This window comes from Ursus americanus, chromosome 9, assembly GCF_024610735.1.
Source record: "Ursus americanus isolate L20-20 chromosome 9, mUrsAme1.1.p, whole genome shotgun sequence".
Taxonomy (NCBI): Eukaryota; Metazoa; Chordata; class Mammalia; order Carnivora; family Ursidae; genus Ursus; species Ursus americanus.
Window position 1 is genome coordinate 54,735,962 of NC_142135.1, and position 25,799 is coordinate 54,761,760.

At 34.3% G+C, this 25,799-nt stretch overlaps 1 long non-coding RNA gene across 2 annotated transcripts in view; it reads left to right on the plus strand.

Moving 5' to 3' along the window:
• The window catches only part of LOC123797952 (uncharacterized), a 46,043-nt gene that overhangs the window by 12,346 nt on the left and 7,898 nt on the right, over positions 1–25,799 (plus strand). For both annotated transcript variants that reach the window (XR_015725825.1, XR_015725824.1), the window contains 2 exons: positions 11,865–11,917; positions 22,634–22,792. This is a non-coding gene — a long non-coding RNA (uncharacterized LOC123797952). The remainder of the gene's footprint in view (positions 1–11,864; positions 11,918–22,633; positions 22,793–25,799) is intronic.

The window sequence follows — 25,799 nt, forward strand, 5'->3', positions numbered from 1 at the left end:
ATTTTCTTTTTCTGTGCTACTCTGCAGAGTCCTTCAATGAAGAACGGTCAAGCACAGAGAGCTGAAAGTTGGTTGTAGTTTAAGTGGTTACGTCAGTGCCAAGTTATCGATATCCTTGAATGTTTTTGGCTAATTCACATTACATCTGACATGTACTGAGTGTTTACAGTGGGAAATGTAAGAAATACAGTACTATAATTTTAAATTAAAATGCATATATTTAATGTTATCTTTCATAGCCAAACTTGTAAATTTAAAATGTTTTTAAAGAGAAGTTAAATGAAGTATACAAAAATCTTTCAGTACATTTTGACTTCAGTAAGAATAAATGAACACAGGAGGTATGAGAACATTTAAAAGTTTATTATTTCATTTAATAAATGGTGTACCCTGACTTATTGAAAAAATTTAAATACCTTGGGATCTATCATGCCATATGTGATGGATGTGTGGTTATACTCATTAAAAACATGAACAGATACCATCATTCCAATGTTCATCTATATGTAATATTTCTAATTTTAAAAAGTTAAAATGAGATGAAATTAGTACATTATCTGTAAATGAAAACAAATATCTAAATTTCTAGATCCTTTAATTTTCTTAGAAATTGTTATTTCTAAAGTTTGCCATATATGGATTATTGAAAATTAAAACAATTTTTGCAAATGCCATACACATATTTATTTTTTAATTACAAATCAATTTTAGTGTCTAAATACCCTCAGATTATACACTAGATGACCATCTGCTTAAATATAGACTTATGTACATGCCACACACATGTTGCTAGTTAGCTCAACATTCAAATCTTTACATTCAAAGCTATTTTCTATACTTTTAGTGTTTTCAGTATAGATGTTCTTGGAAGGAGGACATTTCTCTTTTTTAGCCAATAAAAATAAGATAGTAGAATTAAATGTAGTTTAAATGCTAAATTAAAAAAAAAATCAGTGAAAGGATGCCTTGCTCATTTTCAGCAGAATGGATACCATCTCCATAGAGTTCATTCTTGACCTTACCTGAGTAAGTACTTTAACTTAAAGTATGAGATGCACCTAGAGGGGTAATACATTGAGCTTAATAGGAAGACAGTTAATAACCTTTTTTCATCCTCGTGCACTATCAATCATGGCTGTCACCAGTCTGCTGAATCAAAGCAAAAGTGTTCTTCACAGATGACTGATTAGAAACGCAAAATCACAAGATCCATCTTCATGGTCACTTTTATTATAGTCATTTTTAAACTGACAGCAACCTGCTCAGTTTCAGCACACTGGGCATCACAAATAGTGTCACTCAGTGCAACTAAGCATGAGAAGAGGTTGGTTGGATTATACTTAAAAATAATTAGGCCCTCAGCCCTTTGTGGAACCAAGAAAAAGGTATTCCTCTTTCCATGCCCCCATTCCCTCCTCCTATAACTTACTCTGATTCCATTGTATCATTAGCTTACCATCTTGAAGGGAGGCAATGCAGGGTGCAGTTTCTATCCTTGTTAATTACCTAGGAATTAGGGGATGAATATGTCCATTTGAGAGTTACAGATAACTTTTTGTCTACTGCTTTTTGTCAACATCATGACAAACAACAACATTGCTACCCTTATGGTTAAGTTAAATAGGGTTCTTTTTATATAGAAATAGGTTTTTACAAACTGAGGACTTCAGAGGGGAGGGGGGTGGGGGAATGGGATAGACCGGTGATGGGTAGTAAGGAGGGCACGTATTGCATGGTGCACTGGGTGTTATACACAACTAATGAATCATCGAGCCTTACATCGGAAACCGGGGATGTACTGTATGGTGACTAACATAATATAATAAAAAATCATTAAAAAAAAAAAAAGAAATAGGTTTTTAGTTAAAGACTTCAGGAATCTAGGTGACTAGGTATTAGTGAAGGATTCTTGCTACAAGTAGCTTTCTGGTGGAGGACATATAATAGCATCACCTGAATGCTGTAGCACTGGAATTACTGAGGTTATAACTCTCCAAATGAATAATCTTAAAGGTGGTCAAGATATTAACTATTAAGTAGTGATATGAATTCTCGATATGCAACCCCATGTTTTCTCCTTTTCAGCCCTAGAGTATTGAAAAATGACAAATTTGAAAAACCAACAAGTAGATGTATGTAAAAATCATTCAGCTAGAGGATTTGAAACAGTTCTGTCTGTGTCAAAGGGTGAGGAGCTTTGTCTTTACTTCAAGTCTTGATCTTTATGCTACAAAGATGATCCTTTCAGATTCATTTCATGATATTTTTATACATGCCTTTAGAATATTTTAAGATACTATAGGGTACTAATGATACAAATATTTACATGAGAAAAATTTTTAATAGAAACATTTAAAAATATGTTGTGATTCTTATGCCCGTATTGTAGGGTTCTTATTTCATATTCAGAAAGGAAAATCCAGTTGGATTTAAATTTTAATTTAGTAAATTTAACTCAAGTGTCCTATTTTAAATTTCTATACAGTCATCATTTCCTTTCATCCCAAATGTTCATTTTCTTGTTAACAGCAGAACACACATACATAGAGAGAGGAAAAGGAGAGAGAAAAATTTGTCAATGATATTTCTTTATATAACATAATGCCTTCATATTCATTTTCAAACATGTTTAATATTCTACCTTTAATACCTCTTTGTGAAGCTACCAACTCTTTTCCTTCGGCTCTCCCTCCACACACACATACACACACACCCACTCACACACACACACACACACACACACACACACACAAACACACACACCTGTATTGCTTTATTCTAGATTACAAGAATGCTTTTCTTTTCTGCACAAAATGCATAGATAGACAAGACACATATAATGATATATCTGTATTTATACATATTATATAGCTGCACATATGGAATGGAATATATGTATTTTCCAAGGATATAATAGATGCATAAACGTACTCTTTATGTATAAGAAGGGTAATATTGATTTCCTTAAATATGGTGCTTTATATGTTTCTAGAGATATATGTATTTAAGATAAAGAAGTTATGAAATATTCCAATTAACTATCTAGTTCGATTTTATCTTTTTAAGCTAAATTTAATTGTCTTAGAATTTGGATAGATGTATGTGTTAGTTGATGTTTTAAAATATTTCCACCTTATAAAAATTAATAATGACAATACTCATTGATACATTCAATATGTAAAATTAGGATTAAATGAAATGTTTACATCCTTTAAAAGCTGTATAATTACATAGATGACAATGTAAATCACCTTAACGGGTTCATATTCAGTTTACTTTAATGATAAAAATGTAATTTCTCCTGACAAAACGTGTGTGTGTGTGTGTGTGTGTGTGTGTGTGTGTGTGCACGCACAGGTGTGGATGGGTACTTAGTTTGGGTAAGTTTATACTTTTAAAAAAGATAAGAATAGAATTCTTATTTTAGAATTCTTATATTAGAATTCAATATTCTTGTTTTTAAAGCTAATAAAATAGAATTCTTATATTAGAATTCAATATTCTTGTTTTTAAAGCTAGTTTTTAGTGTGAAACGTTCTTTCTGCTTAGGTTCTACTAGCCAGAATATTTATGGAAGAGAGATTTATTTGAGATACCTGGACTCGGTGTGGCACTTTTTGCTACAAAACTAATTCAGTGAGATGATATGCATGCTATTTGGCATCATCTTGGTAATCTATGCAGCCAGTCACAGTGGATCCAATATGAATTTTTAATATGCATCATAAATATAAGCACTTACAAGGCTTATAAAAATTGGAGATCTAGAATCATATTTTCCTCTATAGACAGGTCTTAAACTGAAAACAAGTTTTTCCTTTATATTTGAGAAACTTAATCAAAACTACTTTTTAAAAAAGTTAGTTGGTTTTGGAAGTTACTATAAAACATCTTCGTTTGAAAATTTTATGTTTTGACATAATTTGAGAACAAAACTCACATTTTAAACTTCATGGATAATTTTAAAAGTTTTTTGGAAAAAATCAGCATCTTAATTTACGTGAAATGTTTACCTGACTATTTTTTTGCTGTTAGTTTTAAAAACCTGTATTGTTTTGTGTGCATTTGCTTTATTGAGACTGTTCTAACGTTTGACTATGTAAACCACACAATTTGATTGAATATAAGAATATCACATGATAAATGGACTAGCATGAAGCTCTTATAATTTAGTTGTTAGAGATACACTTTATACATAAAAACATATTCATCAAAGAATATTTTGAACAAAATAAGACTAATAATGTTTATATATTTCGGTTTGGGCTAGAATTTGTATTGTGTATTGCATGTAACATATGATATATGCATACATATACACAATTACACCTAAATACTATCATATCTAGATTATTGACTTCTTTAAATGGTAAAATGCTGTCACACACAAATATTGCAATTATCTTTGCCATGCCTGCATTTATGCAACCTGAATATGCAATTATGGCATTTCTCTTTCCTGGAGTATGATTTTCCCTTGGTACTGGAATTGTTTTTTGTTGAATCTTTGTGATTAAAAAAAAGCTGTTATATGAGTGTCAGTTTGCAATAAATGTGTGAGAAGATGTACGGTCAGGATAGACTGGCCATCTCTTAGCATGTCTTTTCTACCTGGGCTTCAGAGCTCTAGCTCCCAACTAGTGATATTTAAGGAGAAAAGAAATGAAAGCAAAGGTCATACAAAAATCACCTTTAACATTTTATAGTAAAAAAAGGGAAAATATTGAAATATTCACAATAATTTGTTACATAATTCCATTTTAATTGCTTTCCTATATTAAATTTCAAAATGCTGTTATTTGCTATCATTCAACTAAAATTGTTATTTGGTTCAACTCTTTTTACTCACAAAAAAGATATAGTTCTTAAAAACCACCAAAACTGAAATTATTATTTTCTCTACCATTCATATTCCCCAAAGCTTTCTGCCACTCAGCCACTAAAGCTGGAAGATGCATTTTATAACAAATAGCCTATTTTGATCCCCACGCTTTCTTCTTACCTTGAATTTCAGTTTGCAAAGAAATATGCAAATTGATTTAATGACAACTTTTCAAAATGCACTCCAAGATGTTAGTGATGTTTTCAAGTAAAAAAATTTAGGATAGTATGATATAAAGATCCCTTTTTTGATAGCTAAAGCTTTTATATGTAAACCTTCACTTATATATTACCCAACCACTGAAGAATTTTAATGTCTTGCAGTTCATTTTGCAATATTTGCACAAACATTCAGAGTAGTATTATGTTGCTTAGTTATTTCATTATATTATATTTCACATTTAGATTTTCATTTGAATTTTCCTGTTTTCAACATTTGGATATCATCTCATTAACTATCATAAACCAGTAGTTTAAGGAGGAGTAATTCTGAAATGTAAACACCCCTTCTAGAATTTTACAGCATTGCTATGGAAGAGAAAGAGGGGACTAGCATTACTTTCCCCCAAACATTTCCCTGTTATGATTATAAGAAAAGATCAGATGCTGTGGCAATTTTTTTCATATGTGATCTTTCTTTAGAATTATTTTCAAAGTCAACTGTCCTTAGACCTTATTTTCATCTCCAAAAAGCATTAAGTTTGCTTCTTTGTAAAATATTTCTTCATAACATATCTTAGTTTAATTCACTTTTAGCAAAAGAAACACCCAAACTCAATCTGGAGACCTCCTTCCAACATAATTTAGCTGGACCTTTTCTTAGTAAAGGTTTTCTGGTTTTCATTTTCACTTCATATTCTCAAATAAAAGATCCTTTGTTGTCTACCATTTGATTGGACTTAATGAAAAACACTCCATTTTAACTTAACAGTATTTCCTTTTGAATTTATTATATTTAAGAACACTGTCAAAAATCAAACATTTAATCTCAGGTTTTTATATTTCAAAATATATTACTATCACATGGCTCAGTGAGGTGATGTAAAAAGTACACTGAAAAGATTTCAAAAAGGAAAGCAAAAGCGAAAAAACCCGGCTTCATTTTAATATGAAACTAAATACTATAGCTAATGTGCAGACTGGGTACGGCAGCTGACTGTAAAGACGAGCATGTGACAGGGTGCCAACAGCAGAATTGTGCAGTATTGACTAAATGAGCTTCACTGATTTGTATTGAGGCTAATATCTTCTTTAAACAATTCCGTGTAAATTGTGCGTATAAAGTCATTGGAAGCTATTTCTCAGGACAGCCTCGCTGGCTAGCTACCTGCTGGAGTGAGGAAGATAATCAATAGGAAGAAATAGAGCTGAGCATGAGCCTGGGAAGCTTCAGAGCAGTTAATGCTGATAAAAGTAGATGATGTCAATATTTGGGAATAGCACAACTCTAGGATAATAGACAAAAGAGAAGTGCATATGTTGTAGAGTGTTCAAACAGGGGCAAAATTAAAGCCTAAGTGGCAGATGATGCCCTGGGCTGCAAAAGACATTATTTATTACAGGTATTGTGAAATTTCTACTGAAATTCAAACAGAGCGAGATGTTATATGAAAAAGGTACCTAACTTTTATCGGAAGTTTAAATACCCATTTCCATTTCAATGGTCAATAGGTTTCTGCCTATGCTTGGTATAGGATAGACAGTCCTCCAAACATTTGGCAGATATATATTTTTACATATGTAATACTGCATATCTCATTAAGAAATTGCTTTTAATTCTTTAAGTTGCTTCCAAGATATAAAAAAAAAATAACACATACAAGATAAAATGAGAACAGGCTGTCAGTCAAAGGGTGATGCCAAACGTACAAGCAAACCTAATTGTCTTTGCATATACTTGTGTGATTATAGCAGGCTCCTTATCTGCTAAAGGTAGTAGACTTATTGCAGGTGAGGTAATGATATATTTTTACTAATTTAATACTGAAAATCAGTTTTCCTCTTGCTGTCAGGCGATGAAATTTTGTTCTTCTGTGCTGATCTTTCTGTTGATGTATTATGACATAGTCTGTCAACATGAACAGATATGTGAAAGGAGATTGGGTGACTGAGACGTACAACCTGCATAGAACTCTTCTTGAATTTTAAGCATGTTATCATGTTTGGGTACAACAAGTAAGGCTGTACTTGCTTTAAAATGCTGTATTTTTATATAATTTAAGCCCAAGCAAAAACAGGTGGACTATGACAAGCCTCTAAACCAGAAATGAGTGAGCCAAATCCAAACCACGTATTTCAGAACACCTTTTAAAAAGCTCTTCCAAGTCCTAAGTTGATTCCTTTAAAAAAAAACCCCAAAAAACAAAAAACACCATTTGCAAAATAGAAAAGTTTCTCGACAAAGAGGAGAAATCAATTCACACACGTATGATTATCAAAGGTAGCCATTTTCTCCCAAATTAAACAATTCCACAACGGTTACATGCTTTTATTGTCACAGATGTTTTTATTGTTTGGTGTCAGATATCTGGATTACATCAAGCACATGATTCTGAGGTTAGGTAAAACAGCCACGCCTGATAGTTTTTACTTAAAAGCAGGCTAACAAATGCTATTAGAAAAGGAGGCACATTGATCCAGCACCTAACATTTTAAACATTGCTTTTACCTATAAAAATACAGAAATAAATAAATTTTACCCCTGCTTTTCATTTTATGCTTTTCTTTGGGGGGAATAACTAGTTATTCAGAAAAGAATGTTTTGTCTTTTCCAAATCACACATTGCGGTGACTAACCCAAGATGCAGGATTACAGTCAAAATCATTTCAAATTCCAAATATATAATCTTTGTAAGCTTTCTTACAAATAAAAATATTTGCTCAAAAATGCTAGTAGTTGTCATACATCCTATCCTTTTATCTTAAATACAGAGAAATAAAAGACCTTTAGTCATTATTGAATTCTAAAGAAGGTTTCATTTCAAATAAAGTATGAATTTTGATTTAGAGACACAGAAAAAAATCCTTTAAGATCTATACTTCAACTAATTTGTTAATCTTGTGCCACTTTCAGCATTTGTCACACATATAGACCAGGAAATTGGCTCCATCTCATTCTAGCTCTGTATTGAATTAAAAACCTCTACTGCAAAGAAGAGCATGATGTGGGGAAAGAATAAATTTAGTTCTTTCTTTAGCAATGCACATATATTTCCATACATTTCACATCCTAAGGGAGCCTATGAATGCATTCAATAAATACAAAACTATAAACTATAATTCCAGAAAAGGCAAAGGTTTACATTTTTTTTTCTGATTTTAATATACCGTTTAAGTTTGAAGACTGAAAATTAAATACTTTTATGCCTTTTATTTTACTTTTTTTTTTCAGTAGACACCTTCACCGTTAGAAATAAATCTATAATAACGAATCTTAGTTGCTTCTTCCACTTGGATAATGTTAACATGTTTAGATCAAAGCAAATTAAATATCAGTAGCAGCAAATTGAGAAAAAAATGTTTTCTGCGATTTGAATCAATGTTGCATTCAATTCACTAAAGTCCACCTTGGGTAATGTAGTAGACGTTATATGCAAACCATATATGTGTGTACAGTAAAAGGAGTGTCCATTCCTATTTCATATTATAGACTAATAGCAAAGGTATTTTTCAATGAAGTGTGATAATAATGGGGTGTTTTTCAGCATGATGGGTGCATGTATATTAAGATTTTGTGAAAATGAAAAACACCCCACAGGTGAGGGTGAAGGATATTACCAACTCTTGATATAGACTCGCTGTATGTATAGTTCACTATGCTTTCAAGTATTTGAATCTGTGACTGCATTCTGAGGCGACAGTGCAGTGTGGTAGATTTATGATGGCCTCACGGAAACAGAGCTAGCAAAGATTATGGCATACTTGTTTAGAAAAACGGTGAGCTGAAGGTTCCTGATTTACACTGACATATATCTGGATGAAACCATAGTTTGCAAATTGCCTTGAGGAGTCATCTTTTATTAAGTGTTTGATAGGTATCAAAATGTACATATCTATTTTAAAACAGATCAAGAATGCTGATATTATATTTGCAAGGATTCTCTTTTATAGCTGTAGGTTTAAAATATTTTTACATCTACATTTCTATCTTCTAAATAACAAAAGTAAATATCCAGTAGGAAAAATCATGTCATGTTAAGAAATACATTTCATAATATTGAAAAACTGAAAGGTCCAATAATGTGAAAAAAAGTAAAATTTCACAGTAAATCGGGATATCAATTACGAGGTTCAACGTCTTTACAGCATTTGTTTTTGGTGTTGTTTTTTTTTACATTTATATTCTTATTCAAGGATAAAGAAATAACCTTTAAAGACCTTGCCTAAATTAGTCAACTTACAACCTATCACTCCTTGACTCCTTCCCATTTTAAATGTTTAATAAACGTGGTCTTCATTTGAAGGATGCGGCTGTTTCTCCCTTATTTTATTAGGCCAGTGAAGATACTCCTTCACTGAATTCAGAACTGAAATTGTGAGCCGATATGCTCATAGACTTTTTTCCTATGGGAAGTCTTATCTGTAAATGATCAGAAATGACAGAATGCATGACACAAACTTGTAATCATTCTGCTCTGCATTTCCAATTTCTGTGACTGCTATTCCTTGCTGTGCCCCTTTATTTTTGTAACAGTCCATAGTGTCACAATTCATATTTAGGAGAAACACATTTTCCCCCCCAAATTCCACAATACCAATTTGTATGCTCCTACTTAATCTGTGAAATAAGTGTTTGGGAAAAGATGAGTGGTTCACAATTAAATAACAGCTTTGAAATTGCTGGAATCACAGCTCCTTCCAAATCTTCATCCTCTTGGTTCCATTACCCTTGTATTTTACAGCTTAGGATTTTGGATGTTTAATGCTGGTATTGTGTAAAGTGGGTGTTCCTAGAAGTCACACTTAAGAATTATTGTGTGGCCCAACTGCTTCAGGGCATAAAATTTCTCTAAGAGACAGCAGCTGACAGATTGGAAGAAACTGACTCAAAGTGTCAGATAACTTTTAACTTCTAATGTTGAGTTTTCAAAGTATCTTTTGGGTCTCTGTTCGGGATTTAATAAGAACAAATGGAATGCACAGGAAGCACATATTTCTACTATTGGCCTGACCTTTTTATCATAGCTCAGGATACTTTAAAAAAATTGTGGTAAAAAAAACATGATATCTACCCTCTTAACAAATTTTAAGTGTACAGTACTCTACTCTTAACTATGGGCACAATATTTTACAGCTGATCTCTAGAACTTTTTCATGTTACTAACTGGAACTTTATACCCATTGAACAACTCCCCATTTCCTTCTCCCCACCACCCTTACCCACCATTTACTCTCTGTTTCTATGAGTTTGGCTATTGAGGTGTCTCAAATGGAATCACGAGGTACTTGTCCTTCTGTGACTGCCTTATTTCACTTAACATATGTTCTCAAGATGCATCAGGATACCTTTCTGTGTCTAATATTATCCTCCCCTTCCTTGAAGGGTCCCAGAGAAGGGGCTCAGTTGGAATTTCCACATGAAATAAAACAGTTCATTTACTAAGAGATTGCAGGAGAGAGAAGGGGAGGGTCAAAATAGGAAAACTGTTTATTTCTCACAAGACACAGGTACGGAGAGGTTGATAGACACCATTCTATTTATTTATTTATTTATTTATTTATTTATTTATTTATTTATTTGACAGAGAGACAGACAGCCAGCGAGAGAGGGAACACAGGCAGGTGGAGTGGGAGAGGAAGAAGCAGGCTCCCAGCGGAGGAGCCTGATGTGGGGCTCGATCCCAGGACTCTGGGATCATGCCCTGAGCTGAAGGCAGACGCTTAAAGACTGAGCCACCCAGGCGCCCCGATAGACACCATTCTTATCATCTTTTTTTTTAAAGATTTTATTTATTTATTTAACAGAGAGAGACAGCCAGTGAGAGAGGGAACACAAGCAGGGGGAGTGGGAGAGGAAGAAGCAGGCTCCCAGCAGAGCAGGGAGCCCGATGTGGGGCTCCATCCCAGGACCCTGGGATCACACCCTGAGCCGAAGGTGGACCTTAACGACTGAGCCACCCAGGCGCCCCAATTCTTGTCTTTGTTGACGATGTTCGTCACGTGGCAGGCATAGTGGTGAGGGCTTTATGTACATTGTCTTATCTGTCTGCTCAGCTTCCCACTGAGGTAGGTACTGTTATTAGCCCCACTTTACAGATGAAGGAAATCAAAGCACAGAGAGATGAAGTAACTTGCCCAAGTCTTCAGAGCAGACCAGTACTACAGACGGGATCCAGCCTTCGCTTCGAGCAATTATGCTGCTTTCCTAGTAGCCGCTTGGTAAACAAATGTTCTTTTCTTTGAATACAAAGGAATAAAATAAAGTCTATATCAGTGAAGGAGAAACATTTCTTCATTCTCTTAAGAAATAAGAAGAAAGTACTCTTGGCCAAAGTTAGCTGACTGTCTAGCTATTTTGTTCCGAAGAAGGATAAATGTATAGGAGATGGATACACAGTCCAGGGTGTGGATGTCAGAAAGCTTGATGTGGCAGGTTTAATCTTTGAGGTTCTTTTTGTTGAGATGGTGCCATAAATTTCACTCACAGGTTTGTAAAAGAAGCTCAAATTTGTAAAATCCAAGTATTCCGTATGAAAATATCTGTTTCGACTGACATGTTTCTGTGACATTAATGGGACGTATTTATCGTGAGGTCCTTTCTAAGAATATTCTTTAGTTGTGGTTGTTGCATTTACATATCATTGTATGAGATCAAGTATAAAACTATGGTACTGTGCGAGAATTTACTGTTTTTCCGTCCTAGATCAGATTTAGTGCTTAACTTCCTATGCTCTCATTCGTGATTGCTTGTATTATTTTTGTTGCATTCGCTTTTACTCAAAAAGATATTTGCTAAAAATTGCTTGTTTTATTTATTCATAAAGGTTACAGATTATATGAAAATTGGCCATACCCATCAAACCAAATCCCATCACAGGTATGTACTCTGTTGTGGATAACATAAGTATGTTGCTTCAATAAAAAACTACAGAATTTATGTATGTATAGAGAATGCTTCACAGATAGTAGGGGCTCATTAAATGTTAACCGGATAAATACATATTTGTTTTGATTAAAATCTTATTTAAAGAGGCCACAGGTCTTTGATCCCAACATTGGTCATTCAGATAGAGTAAGTTAAAAATTACTTTGTTTTGGTTTGTTTTGTTTTCCTAGGGTGCTATGAAGACCAGAATTAGGCCAGTGCAGTTTCCTGGCCCTTATTATGGTGGAGCCAGAGAACATCAGAAAGGTACATAATTATCACTAAGCAAACAACAGAGCAACGTATGTAAGACTGGAAGCATTAGAATCAGGGAAAAAGGGGTTTGAATTCTAGCTCCAGTTGATACGGTGTTGTGACCCTAGACCAGTTATTATCTCTTCAGAACAGTTTTCCTTTTGTATAAAATGTAGATTATAATACCAGAGAGAGACACCTCAAGTGATGGTTTTTAAATATTCTGTGAAATAGCACAGGACCTGGTACCGTGTAAGTCCTCAGCAACCATTACTTACCATGATAAATATATAGGATATTTTAATGTCTCTAGGTATATATTGATTTGCTATTTGAAAAGTTCTAGGTTTGGCAGGTTACACTAACGGATGATATTTCAAATCAATAACTTTGAGGATTCTCTCAAGAATCAAAGGAAACTCAAATCTGAGAGAAAAAATTTGAAAAACAGACGTAATTCAGAATATTATGATTATACAAATTTGTTGAGTTTATAAACATTAAACTTTAATAATTTGGTTTTATATGTGGTAGAAATAGTCTATAAACAAAATATAAAATTAAGTAGAATTTGCTTTTCATACTTAGCATGGGATTCACATTTTTGAACTGTGCTGTGGCTGCTATGGTGAATGAGATACTGTCTCTATATTTAGGAAACTTATAGCCCAATGGGATATTTATTGACCCAAATTATGATGTAAGAGCAGTAGGGGAAATAGTAATTCCATGAAACTAGTTGGAGAGTGTAAAGTCAGGCATTTAATTTATGTCACGGACTACTGAGAATGCCACGCTTTTTTCCAAATCTTTGAAGGCGCTGCATCTGTGACTATTGTGTATACACGCATGTGTGTGTGTACATGTGTGGGTTCATGCATGAGAAAACAAAACAAAAAGTCCTCTTTTATTTCAGCTCTCATTGCCTTGTTTGTAGGAAGAGACATAGTGTTTTCCTCTCTCACCCTTAAGTGAAGAGACTGTTTCCCTGAAGGAACAATTAATTACGTGCATGCATAAGCTGACATGTAAGACTTCTATAATGCAGTCACCAAAACAGCGAAATCATTCATAAATAGCAGAATCTCTTCCGCAGAAGAAGTTAATATTTATGATAAGTTTTCCACTTTTTTTTTTTCAAATTTGCTGCTTTCTTTCAAAGTCTGCGGAGCAGGGTGTACATAATTTTAGAAGACAAAAAAAGCAGAAATCTTCCCTTTAACATTGACAGAAATAATAAATATCCCATCTCTTCCTTGTCCTTTGACTTGGGTGACTTGTGCCCTCGTGTGTGACCACAAGGCTCCCCTTCTGTTGACAGTTACAAGCCAAGGATAGACGGTTTGCTGGACTGCATGCACAGTTCAGAGAAGCCGGGATGTTCGCGATGATTTGGGCTGCAAAACTGTACCTGCATGGGGCACAGTATAGCCAAGTGCTGGACCCTTGGATGAAACAGCAAGAATGAGCACTCCTAAATCTTCTACCGTATCTCATTCATGAACGAAATGAACCTGATGAAAAATAAATTGAGGCTTCGCGTCTATCTTCACCATAGATCATTACTTAGGACTTTCTAAACTGCTGAAGACAAAAAAAAAAAAAAAAAAAAAAAAAAAAAAAAAAATCTTGTACTAGTTTATTATTGTTGAAATTCAACAGAATTTTCATAGTCTCTAAGCTGTCTTTAGTAAATTTTCTGAGAGCTACTCGGCATTATTTTCTATTCTAATTTGGTATTAAGGTTAAAAGCATGACTGACTGCCATCTGTTATCACAGGTGTCATGTGATGGCAATGTTGGTCCTTGTATGCCAAGGCAAAAAGAAGCAAATCTGTAGTACCGACATCCTCACACTGAAGCGTTGCTCTTTAAATGTAACCTCAGGATAGAATTAAGGTGGGATAGTTTCCAAATCTGTTGAACATCATTCGTTCCTAGCCCAAAAGCCCAAGATTAAAGTATGCGTACATGCTAACAAGAGAAAGGAAACCAACAAGAAAAAAGAACGTGAGCAAAGCTTTGTTAACCTTTTTTAGTCTTTTCATTAGCAGATTTACTCAATCAGTCATATAATTAACATATCCTGGGTGCCCACAGGGTGCCTGAAATAGAGGCACTGTGCAACTGGGGGTACAGAGCAGGACAAGCCTGCAATTCCTACCTATTAAATAGAAGTGAGACGAACATTTAATGCTGGTACAATGTGATGTACCAGGCAAAGTTTCTTAGAAGAGCTAAACTGAACTGGAATTTGATGTGTAGACATTGTGTCATAAGCATATTTCCAAGGTACTGCAGACTTTTTATTAATTTGTACAGCTTAAATGTATTCTATCTTAACCACTCATGCTTTTAAACTTTTAGATTGTTTCTGAACTTTGGCTATTATGGAGAGCATTATTATTTAAACAGTGGAAATTTGAAGAGTGCCTCAATGTCCAATAATAAACGGTTAAATAAATCATGGCATGAACATACAGTAGAGGACTATATAACATTAAAATGATTCTTGTCAACACGTTTTAATGATTTAAATGAAAAGGCAGACCAAAGCTGTATTATGCACACATACATTTATATATTAAGAACTTCACAACATAAAATTTTGTATTCGTGCAAAAATATCAGGAAAATTTTACCAGAATTTTATCTGTGGTTAATTCTGTATGAGGGGTTATGAATGATTACTAGAGTGGTTTTTTTTTCCTTTTTATTCTCTGCCATTCGAAGTTTTAACATTTATTTATTTATTTATTTATTTATTTATTTATTTATTTATTTATATATATATTTATTTATAGTGTGTGCACTGGGAGAGGTGCAGAGGGAGAGGGGAAGAAAACTACCCGCTGGGCTGGGGGTTGCCTGGCTCCCCGCTGGGGACTCAGTGCTGGGGCTCCATGTAACCATCCTGAGATCATGAAACCAAGAGTCGGTCAGCTTAAGCGCCCCTAAAGTTTTTCTCTAAAGATCATGTCTTATTTTAGAATCAGGCTGAGCCTATATGCTTACTATATGTTTTAAGAAATTTGATTTTGAATTAAAAAGTGAATATTTTATAGTTTTGAAAGCTATTTCTAGTTTTTTCTCTGGATGATTTTTATCAACTTAAACAGGCACCAGGAATAGCAATAACACTAGCACTGAGTCAAAATAAAACCAAAAAAATACTTATTAAATCATAATAACTAAAAATACCTCATTGCTGTTTTAATTTGCATTTCTTTACTAGAAAATGCCTTGTTTATTTTTCCCTGTTTGATTTCTAATTTCTGAAAGATATTTCCTTTTGCCTTAACTCTATATAACATCCTTTGTCTTTATTTCTCATTTTCTTCCCTTAATAAGAATTCTTTATATAACATTAACATTTGATACAGATATTCTCCTTTGGCTCTGTTCTTTTTTATTTTATGCTGTTTACTCTTCGGCAGTTTTAATGGCCAAATTTGTTAATATTTTTATTTGTGATTTTATTTATAATTTCAAATTTTAAAAGTTTTTACCTCTTTAGAGTTAAATAAATATTATATTATTTTTGTTTAGTCTTGCAGTTGTTTGGCTAGTGTTCTGTAGTTTTTAATTGACTATTTTAAATTAGCATTTATAGAGTATTGTTTGTTATATTTGCCTGCATTTTTTCAAATGCTAATAAATGGTCCCAACACAATTATTTTCATTTTTATGATGCTCCCTTTAATTATATATGTATTTTCACATGCATATAAACATATATAGGTTATATATATATAGAATATGTGTGTATTAATATGTGTGTATAGCGTTATTTTTTTTAAAGATTTTTAAATTTATTCATTTGAGAGAGAGAGAGAAAGAGCTAGCAGGAGCTGTGGGGGAGGAGCAGAGGGAGAGCAGACTCCCCACTGAGCAGGGAGCCCGACTTAGGGCTCCCTCCTAGGACCCTGGAATCCTGAGCCAAAGGCAGAAGCTTAATCTATCTGACTGAGCCACCCAGGCACCCCTATAGTGATATTCTTGAATTTATTATTTTATTCTTTTAGTTTGTACATCTGTCTAAAAGTTTGTGCATCAGTCTAAAATACACTGTTAATTAGACTTGCTTTAATCTTAATGAATTGTGTAGTTTATATGTTTGTATACCCTCATTACTCCCCTTTTCATACATCTTAAAATATTCCCTTTATTTTTCTAAATTAATTTTACTACTAATTTCTGTCATATTCCAAGAAGAAAAATCCAAAAAATTAAGGCTATTTAAGATTAAGAATTATATTAAATGTACAAATTAATTTAGAAAAATTGAATAACAAATAATTATGGATAACTTAATAATTTGCTTGAACACAACTGAATTTTCTGGCTCAGATCAAGGAAGAATGATAATCCCTGCGGAGGCATGGATGGAAACATAATTCCCCAAACACCTGTATCTTGGCTTTTTCCCTCATAAGGCTCTGAGAAGCAAGTCACCCTCCACAAAAACACCAAAACTTACCATCTCTGTGTTGCTAATGTTTACAAATAAATTCTACAGATGGGAGTAGTTCCCCTAAACATTAAAATATTTAAACAATTAAAGATGACTTAGGTTAACAAACATCTTGAGGAAAAAACATTAAACCTAAAAGTCCTTCTTATCTCATGAACAATAATGACTTGTCAGATTTCCTAACACCTGAGATTTCAAAATAAGGGTGTTGATTAGAAAGAAACTGTTAATTCTGGGCCACAGGTCAGATGTGGGAAAAATGGATCTAATCTGTATCATAAATTTAGAACTTCAAGTAGTCTAAGGGACTCAGAGCGTCGGTGGAGAGAAGCCTGTGGAAGAGTTGTTAGCAGGCACCGTTTCTCTGTTGCAATGTTGTGTGGGGGCCACATGTATGCAAGGTAGGTGTTTATATTTGAGCCATATCAGTTCATTCCTTGATTTCCCATTTTCTCTTTATCCTAGTTAAGATCTCTGCCATATGGTGCCCTGTATCTTAGACCCAACCTCCTCTTGAGTCTATCTTCTTAGAGGCGTGATTATTGGTGGCTTTCTCTGTGTCATTTGTTATACCATACTATACTTTGTGACAAGCACTAGGTTGCATATTTCACATATGCTATTTTATTTACTCCTCAGAACAAATCTGAAGAGTATATAGCATTCTGGATTCCTACCTAATTTTTACGAGTACTCTTGTTTCCCATCTCCCTCGGAATTTACAGTTTTACTGTCTGTGGACAACTTTCCAGGTGATCTCTATAGCTCCATTGAACCTCAGAATCTACATTCCTTCATTAGATTCCACCTGCTAGTATTGCCAATAAACGGACTCTGTGAGTTTTGGATAAACTGGTGCTCTCTCCATGGTTAGCATTTGGATCTCGGTCATAGTTTGCTGTCTTGTCTTGTCTGTCTATCCATTGGTCCAACTCTCTATTTAATATGTCAACAAAGATAAACAAAAGGAATCCTAATTCTGATGCTTTCAAAGACCCATAAGGAGACAGTTCTTAAATTCAGTGTTGATACTAACACTGAAAAATGTGACCCCTTTCTAGTGTTCATAACTGGAGATTCTTGAACAAAATGATTACAAGTCAGGTGCATGTCTATTGTTCCTATATACCTATGAATTTAGCCTGATACAGTTTCAATACATTACAATGTACTATAGGTTCTTAGTAAATAATCATTGATGTTACCAATGGAAAGACATTCAGGGGGAGTAGGAGAAAACTAAACCTCAGGAAAAAGAGTGCTAGACTTTGAGTAGGATACCATGATTCAATTTTTGGGTATATTCTATATTGGGTGAGTATCTGGGAGAGTTTTTTAAACCTTTTGAGTCTTTGTTTCTTTATGAATAAAATATGGGTTGTATTATTAACTTATTCATAAAATCTACAAAACTATATGTAGAAAAGACTATGAATTCAGGCACAGAGTAGGAGATCAGATCTATCGGAAAATAGATGACACATTCAAAGGGACAATTCATGAAATTTTTGAAAAAGATTTTATTTATTTATTTGTCAGCGAGAGAGAGAGAGAGAGAGAGAGAGAGAGAGCACAAGCAGGGTGAGCGGCAGACAGAGGGAGAAGCAGTCTTCCCGCTGAGCAGGGTGCCTGATGTGGGACTCATCCAGGACCGTGGGATCATAACCTGAGCCAAAGGCAGATGCTTAACTGACTGAGCCACCCAGGCATCCCCAATTAATGAAATTTATTGGAAGAATTCATTTACAAAGTACAGACAGGTTTAGGAGAAACTGACAAGAAGGAAGCTGTTGCTTAGGTCATAAAGAGCAAAGGGAGTCAGGAGTTACTGGAACATGGGAGAAGAGTTCTACCTATAGGAGAGAGCTGCCTTACAGGCAGCTGGCTCAGGTAGGGTAAGCAGCAGCTACAACCTCTTACTTCATGCCAGTACCATTACATAAGCCCAATCATAAGACTGACGGATTGGAGCCCAATTGATTCAGACCATAAAGGCCAGCTTTCTGGGGCAATGAGAGCATAGAGAAGGTTGAAAATTAGATCTGAAGGGGCAAAAAGACTAACAGAATGCTCAAGAAATTTTTGTTGAATAAACAAATGGTTGAATCTGAATCCCTATTATCATTCCAAGGACGAAACAGTTTGCCATAGACTGAAAATCTGATGTTAAAATGGAGAAAATATAGATGGGAGAAGATAATTAGGGAAAGACACTAACTTATTAAGGGTTGAAATAATGGATAAATTGAAAATCAATGAGAAAAAAATTCAAAAAGAAAAGAGGCCAAAAAAAGACTTTGAATAAAAGCAAATGCATTATAATAGCAATAATAAAAAGAAGTTAAGTATGGACCTTAAAATGAATATATCATACTGTACTGTACTATACTATACTAGTAAACTTGTTACTGAGATTAGTAAGGCATAGTTTTTTTTTTTTATTTAAAGATTTTATTTATTCATTTGAGACAGAGAGATACAGAGAGAGAGAGAGAGAGAGAGAGAGAGCTCACACATGAGCGGGTGGGGGGGAGAGGCAGAGGGAAAGGAGTAGCAGACTCCCCACTGAGTGGGGAGCCTAACGTGGGGCTTGCTATGGAGCTCAACTTGGGGCTCACAGGGGTCTCAACATGGGACTTCATCCCAGGACCTGATGCTTAACCATCTGAGTCACCCAGGCACCCCGTAAGGCATGATTTCACTTTGAAGCTTAAAGTAACTCAAAGTAGAATGTTGTTTATTGTGCTGTTAGCTTGAAAGCATAATCTACATTTTACATTTATATACTCTTTAAAATTAGAGAAAAGTTTTGAGTTAGAATTTGGGACCTTAATCAATTTGCATTTGGTGCAAATATATGAGATAGGTAGGTATCCACATTGTTGTAGAATGTAAGTTGAAGCAGTTCAGTTTTCTAGGCTGCTTGCAAATAGTGCTTTACATGTCATTAACTAATTTAATTACTACTCAGTTTTATATACGAACCAGTCATTGACTACACAAGATCTCATGGATACCAAATTTGCATTTAACAACATATTTTCCAAAACAGCAAACATATTTTAGGTACATGGTAGAGGTTTTGTTCTAATGACAATGGAATTTTATTTTATTCCATGTTTAAGTGAGAATTATGTTTCAATGGTAATTTTTTTTAAGTTACTCATATAATTTTCTTCCTCTTGTGGTAAGCTGATTTTCCCTAGTATTATCAAAATTAAAGCTACCAGAACTTGGCATATAAAGCAAAGGATATTTTAAATTCCAGAAAGATATTATTTTGCAAAGTAAATTCAGTTTTGCCTGGTTTTGGCATGGTATCCAAATAATGTAGGTGTCTACGTTGTTGCAAAATATAAACTCAGCTTTCTAGAATGGATCCAAAATGAAGGCAGCTTATATTTCACAAGAATTTATAAGAATTTATAGAACTGGGTGGCTCAGTCAGTCAAGCGGCTGCCATCGGCTCAGGTCATGATTCCGAGGTCCTGGTATCCTGCCCCGAGTAGGGAAGGCTCCCTGCTTGGGGAGGAGCCTCCTTCTCCCTTCTCTCTACCCTCTCCCCCCATGTTTCCCCCCCAAAATAAATAAATAAAATCTTTAAAAAAAGGAATTTATAGAACTAATTGCTAATAGACATCAAGACATTTTTTGAACACTCTTAAAAAACAATAACAAAAAAGATTATAGAAATGTTGATAATCATTTAGAGAAATTTATCTAGAGAAAAAACAAAGAAGTTAGCTGTCATAAAGGAGTGCTGCATATCTTTATTTTAAAAGACTTAGGTTACCTGCCATTGAGTGGGCTGAAAAAACCCATAATTTTCTTTTCCAATAGCCAAAATTCCTATTTCCTATTTCATTGTTTCATAATTCACTATGTATAGTTACATATCAGTATTTATCAACATGAAAAAATTTCATAGTGTCTTCATGGCAGATATGATCATTTTTCAAAAACCAAGTTAACAACATTCTCAATAGATAGAAATAATTGGCTTCATACTTATAATAAAATTGGTTAAATTAAGTGGTCCAGAACACAGTTGAATTACTTTTTAGTATGAAGATTAAGCAAAAGTGTGTGAATCATAAAATCATCTATCATGCAATTTCTGAGTATATTCTGGCAAAAGTTATAGTGTTTACTAAAAAAATGTGAATTTTCACGAATCAATGCCTCCTAAAAAAACCAGAAGACTCTACTTTCCCAATTTTAGGAATCACATATGACTAAATTTGACAAAAGCACCATTCTCCAGTATAAAAGATGTCGTTTAAAAGGAAGTGTGGAGTAAGCTCTATTTATAGTTACAGGTCATCAAGTATATTTATTTATTTATTTATTTACACCTTTAACAATTGTAGCTTTTTTTTAATGCAAGCTAACTCCAGTGTCAAATTTAGATATCAGTTGAACAAATATCTCCAGAGAGGTATTAGAGAAAATGATTAGCAGAAAGTACAGCTGCCAGAAGAAAATGCGGGAAGTGGGTGGTGGGAGAACAGAAATATGCTTTGAACCAACACAAGAACTTGACAGATGTTTTCTGTTCCTCTGATTAACCAAAGGTAACCTGCAGAATTTTCACTAAGAGACAATTGTTGATGGAATTTTTAGTTCAAGGAAAATTATGGTACATTTTGACTTCTACTTAACATTCTCACTGAGTAGGTCTAAGTATTCAATGGATCGAGTCAACTAAAGTCCTCACAAATATTTCCTAATAGGGGAGATCTCTGATCTAGACATAGATCCATGTGGATGTGCTATTAATTGCATAAAATCCTATGCAGATTTTGACATGCTTTTATATATACACAAGGAGAAATAAAAATGTATACTCTGATATCACTCCTACAATCATCTTTGAACACTTACCTCTACCTAAGAGCAAATATAATCATACTAGACAGATTTCACTGATTGTTTTAACCCAGAGGATCTGATCAATATCAGAAGAGAGCCCTATTTTCCTTGCCTCACAGAATTTTTCCTATTTCCCTGATATAAATTAATCCCAGCATTGTGGTGGTGGTTGGGCCGGTTGGGGGAGGAGTGGAGATGTTTTATTTTTCGTGGGAAACAAAGTATGTGGTTGCTGACTCTATTTGACAGTACGGATGGCGGGGATAATTATATGATGTATGGACTTCAGCAAGTGTTTCCTTAATTGTCCACCAGCTGGTACTCTCAGAATTTTCCCAGGTTTTGTGTTCTTGATCACATAAACAATGAAAAATGAAAATACCATGGGAGAGGAATTGCAAAACAGTCAGTTGCTAAAATCCTGGTTCCACAGTTTTGGTACATATCACTACTTAGAAAGAAGGACAATAGAGGAACTGAGACATTTTCTCTAAGGTAATAAGAGTAACAAGAATTGGGTCTTGGACAAGGAGCTGAGTGGATAGTAGCACTTCAGTGATGAGAGCACCACAAACCAAAATGGGGCACGTGCAATGGAAGGAAAGAGAAAGAAAACAAGAAACAAAAAAGTATCTGTGTATATTAACCTTAAAGGTGGTGGTGAAAATGTATAGGTTCTAAATATAGTCTAAATATTGAGTCAACTTTTTTTTTTTTTAAAGATTTTATTTATTTATTCGACAGAGATAGAGACAGCCAGTGAGAGAGGGAACACAAGCAGGGGGAGTGGGAGAGGAAGAAGCAGGCTCATAGCGGAGGAGCCTGATGTGGGGCTCGATCCCATAACGCCAGGATCACGCCTTGAGCCGAAGGCAGACGCTTAACCGCTGTGCCACCCAGGCGCCCCTTGAGCCAACTTTTGAAAGATTTTTTTTGAGTTTGAAAAATTTAAATTAACTTCTGCTGTTTATGTGTTTGCTGTAATAAGACAATATTTACATTCCACTTCGAAAATAAACCAAAGGCAGATACTGTTTTGTCTTATGCTCTTTTCATTCTATTCACAGCAACAAAACGATACCATCATTTTTATGTGACTCATATGCAAAACAAAATTCACTCAACTGTGTGGTCCACTGATCGGAAATAAAATCAGATATTTCACTTCTAACTTCATCAAGCAAAAGAAAAATCAGTGTGATTCCAAGAAGAGATGAACTCAGTTGGTAAGGAAATATTTGTTTTACAATTTTTAGAAAGAATTATCAATAGCATCCTATAAAAAATGTCAAATACCAGAGCATATTCTTTACTTTTAATTTTTACATTTTATTATTATTTTAATAAAACCATAACTGGCATATGAAGGAATGCATTTCAGTTTTGGAAACATGCAATTTCATGAATATTGAAATTTCCTTCTGTGTACATAAAAAATAAAGTTCAGGTGTCACGAAAAACATCACCTCTTATATTTTGAGCTCTGCATTAATAAGCCGTCAACTTCTTGAACACCAAAGATACTTCGGTTTATGCTTTCACGTGCTTTCATGAACTTACTTGACCATATTGGCTTTATTTTTGTTCATAGGTACAGCTTTACTTCACCTGTTCTGTTTTCGTTTCTACACTTAAATTCTGTAACCCAAAATATATGCCCACTTGCAAAGATTTTTTTTTTCTATTTTGTTTTTATTTCTGTTCTCAGATTTATTTTCCTGGTACTATAACATTTTGTGATGAGGTGGCATTGAATATACCTAAGTTTAGTTATCGTAATTGTTTGACCAAATATTTGATTTGGGGGTTGGTCAGTGGGATTGAGGAGTCAGCCACAAGAATTTTGTATTAGAACTAATTTAGGAGAGAGGTGCTGTTCCATTGACTTCTGCCAGCCAATGACAGGGTGAAATCTGAAATCTTTCACACGTCGGGATGCAAGATGAAACTGTCAATGCTACCCTTAGATGTTTCTAAATGGTTGCATATTAGACCTTGCAGATAAAGCCTCTATGTATGTCCTCATAAAAAGATTTGCTTTGGGTGGCAAGGCTGAAAACTCAGCAATACTGAGTATCAGTATAAAGTCACATTCCATAGTCCTATTTAGAATTTCTGCATTTAATGTTTTTGGATGGGCAACAGATATCATTAACAGAGAAGTTTTTTATATTTACCTTGGGCACAACGGTTTTGGTAAACTGTTTGTCAAGAAAGAGGGGAGACCTAAAAAAAGAGAAATAATATATATTGTTTAGTATGCGTGTTTGACACTCAGGTTTATTGATATGTTCTGCCTTTTGTAAGATGACTACTATGACAAATAACAGAGAAGAGATTGCACGTCACTATCTCTGTTCTATCTAGGTACTGCCAGTGGGCAAAGATTTCTCATTTCATACATCATTTACAACTTCCTACAGTAATTTTACACAGTTCATATCCTTGGTACAAGGCATAGCAATTATCTGTACACATATATGCATGCAGGCATACCGAATATGAAAACCATGTGGTTCTAAGGAGTTGCAAAGTTCATACACTCCAGCCGATAAAAGTTGGTAAAAGCTTTCTTATTTTAACTGATGCCCCAGTGTTACCCCTGAAACTGGTTATTTTAGGGGGTTTTCTTTCAGAGTACTGTTGGTAACATATTTTCAGTTTTTGCAATTGCTTTTGTATCCCAAAAGTTACCTTAAAAAAAAAATATGTTCCGGGACGCCTGGGTGGCTCAGTCACTTAAGCGGCCAACTCTTGACTTGGGGCTCAGGTCATGATCTTGGATTGTGAGACTGAGCCCCCATCCCCTGCCCCTGTCTGGCTCTGAGCTGGGGGTGGAGCCTGCTTTAAGATTCTCTCTCCCCCTCTCTCTCTGCCCCTCCACTAGCCACCCCCAACTCTCTCTCTAAAAAAAAAAAAGAATACGTTCCCTTTTCTAAGTGCTTTTACTCTTTTGCCTAAATAGAATAAGAAAAATGCAATATTGCATTCTGGAATGGGTAAAAAGCAACCCTAAAATGTAGACTTTCAATTTTAAATGTGAATAAACATTAGAGTAGGACGGCATTTGGTTATTTTGGACTTTCTAAAATTATTTTAAGTTCTCATAGTTCTACTTTTTCATCTAATACGGTATACATAACACTTAGAAGGATTATAAATTGCTGAATTGATACATAATTTATAATCTCCAGAAATAAATTCTGAACTGTTTGGTGCATTAGGAATTTCTAGTTTTTTTTCAAATTTCATTATTTTTAGTATTCTGGCTTTCGTTATATGTGGTTAGAATGATGAATGGTAACTCTTGAGTTTTTTTCAAAAGTACAGAAAGTAGTGATTCAGATTTGGCAGACACAATGAATCCCACTAGCTATTTATTAGTAAACTAATTTTCAAAGATTATTTGCTGTGTTGACAAGCTATATACCTACTCCTCCACAACCATGATTTCTTAAGATTTGTCCCTTTCTTTTGGGAGATGACTACTTCCAATCTCCTTTATTGACCTTTACTTGGTATCCCTGGTGAATCAGAATGCATAAATCTATACATGAAAAATAAGATTTCTCATATTAGGTCCTTGTATTTTAAGATAAGAAAGGAACACATAAGTGATATGTTCTACCTTTGTGACTCTTTCTATTACTAATGTTTGATAAATGCACAAGAAATTAGAGGTCTTTGTTTTTTAGTAAAGTTCAGGAGACTAGATTGCCAATGCTATTCTGCCACTGACCATTTTCTTGTCTTTGAATTGATCCCTCCCCGCCCTTCAATATTTCACTTGTAAAATGAAGCAAACTGGATGATTTAAAATTTTTTTTTTAATATAGGTAAGATTTCTTTAATTAGCCATGACACCAGAAATGTTATATGCCTGGAAACCAAACAGTTTTGCAAATTCTTTTAAGAGCACAAAATGAAGGCCCTATGTTTTAAGTTTAAGATTGTTCTAATGGCTACTGTAATTTAACTTTATTTGCCTATAATCCTAGTAATGTTACAGTCAATGGCAAATGATAACTATAGAAATAGCGCCAGTGTATCTTAATTTTACGGATAGTCACATTAAAAAAAAACAGTCTAGCATTGTCATTGAACACTCAAATCCGTGTATTTGTTTTTCATATCTAGTTGGTTTTTGAAGACTTTTTAGTAGGCTTTAAAGAGTGCCTGCACCACATAGGAAGAAAATAAATGCCTATTCAAGGATAATGTAAAGTTTTTAAA